At 36.2% G+C, this 2,215-nt stretch overlaps 1 pseudogene; it reads right to left on the reverse strand.

Moving 5' to 3' along the window:
• Positions 1 to 2,215, reverse strand: part of LOC103605555 — a 25,555-nt pseudogene that overhangs the window by 4,146 nt on the left and 19,194 nt on the right.

The raw sequence follows: 2,215 nt of genomic DNA on the forward strand, positions 1-2,215 counted from the left end.
AATGTACTTATTTAAACAAATAATATGTGATTAATTATTATCTTACTAATGGTAGGACTTATCTATTATCACAAATTTCAACGTGCTTTTACTCCCTACTATCTGTGGAACCCAAGGCAAGTTTCTTAGCTTTTTTAAGCTTCATTTTCCTAGACCTAAAAATATTTGCTAAATATTTTTGCATGACTTCTTGATCTGTCTTGTATGTGGGGAAATTTCTAGAAATTATGTATGATGGTGTGAGAGGTAGGAGAAATAGTACGAATAGAGCCCTTGGCATACTTGCTGGTATAGTATATTTAAAAGTTAACAATTTTTCAGCCTCTGCTGTATTTCAAGCATGTACTTCAATACTTTACACACTTGATTTCATTTACTCCTATATGAACCCGATAGGGCGGATAAACCAAGGTACAGAAAAATTGACCAGTCTCTGCCTCCATTCATCTCCTTTCCCTTCGAGATTTCAGCCTGCCTCATGGCTCATGACTGGTATTTTCATCTGAGACCTCATCAATGAACCTCAGACGCATATATTGAACCACCTGTTCAAATCTCGACTTAGATGACTAATAAACACCTCAAAATGACACGTCCAAAACTGAACTCCTGATGTTTCTGTATACAACGTGTTCCTGCCATGGTCTTCCCAATCCCAAAAGATGTCAATTCTCTCCTTAAGTTGCTAAGGCTTGAAACATTGCAGGCCTCATCCTTGACCTACCCTTTTCTTGCACTCCACACCTGATACATTGGCAAATTTTATTGGGCTTACCATCAAAATGCAATTAGAATCTGTTGTTTCTAATATTCATGGCCACTATGCCAACCCAATCACACTCTCCTGCATTATTAAAACTGCTTCTTAACTGATCACTTCCCTTCTATACAGGCATCAATTGCCCATGTTGTGAGCATGCCATTCACATTTATTCTAGGCTGGTGTAATGTACAGTCTTTCCAATCCTGTGAGGTTAAGCCTTCTTTGTGATCACGGTTGGCTTCACAGGACTAAAACCTGGGCAGTCACAGAGGGCGCCCACACTCAGAAGGGTTTCATATTAATTTAATGCTCTTCTGTTGCTAACCTGAAATTCTTTAAAATTTTATCTTGGGCTTGTGTTTTGTAAGTAAAGTCAAATGGGACAATGAATATGCATGTGAGCTAAGGAAGTACATGCAATATGCATATCTGCCATTTCTTGCCACCCCATTCACACATAGACACTTGCAACATACCACGAGCATAGAATTCCAGTGGAATCTTAATACATAGGAATGTAGTGACACTCAATGAGTACAAGGTAAGTGTGTTGCATGCACAATAGAGTAAGCGGGGATACAGAGAGCCCAAAGAGACTACATTTTCTGTTTAAACTAGAACTTGCTTACAACAGGGACAGTGACAATGACAGTCATTGACAGTCAATGACAGGGACAAGGCAATGACAGTCTAAGAAACATTAATAATCAAGGAACCTTCTCATACCCCTTTTTACTTATGTTTCTTCCCTATGTTAACCATGCTTACTCCACTCTGGCCATATTGACCTCCCTACTGTGCATTAGGCACAGCAAGCATGCTTCTGTATCAAGGCTTTTAATTGAACTTCTCTCTAGCTACACTTCTCAGGAATACCTCCTCTTAACTTTCTTCAGATTTCTGCTCAAATGTCTGTCATCTTATTAACAATGACCATACTATTTAAAATTATAAATGCCCCTATCTCTCCTTACACTTTTTCAATGCCTTATTTTTTTTCCCTAGAATATAGGGATATATATATTTTATATATATATATTTTATATATATATAAAAGCATATATATATACATGAATCAAAATATGTAAAAAGTTTTGATTACATGAACTTATGATCTGTTAGCTGTCACAAACTCAAACAAATATTGACTTGGAAAAAGCATTGTTAGTCTTTAAAATGCTTAAGAATCGGAATGATGAAAAATAAAAGGAATAATTTCTTGAGATAACCACCTTTTTATTTGATATTATGCCAGATATTTGTCTTTGAGGGCAAACTTGTTCAGGGAGAAACTATAATTAGTTAAAAGCTAAAAAAAAAAAAAATAAACAAATAAATTTTAAAAATAAAGAAAACAAGATACAGCAATCATGATAATTTGCTGATATTTCAAAAGGAGAGAACAGAACTGAGGCCACCAGAGGTTGGGAAGGGGAAGGGGAAGGGGAAGGG

This window comes from Galeopterus variegatus, unplaced genomic scaffold, assembly GCF_000696425.1.
Source record: "Galeopterus variegatus unplaced genomic scaffold, G_variegatus-3.0.2 Scaffold5895, whole genome shotgun sequence".
Classification (NCBI taxonomy): domain Eukaryota; kingdom Metazoa; phylum Chordata; class Mammalia; order Dermoptera; family Cynocephalidae; genus Galeopterus; species Galeopterus variegatus.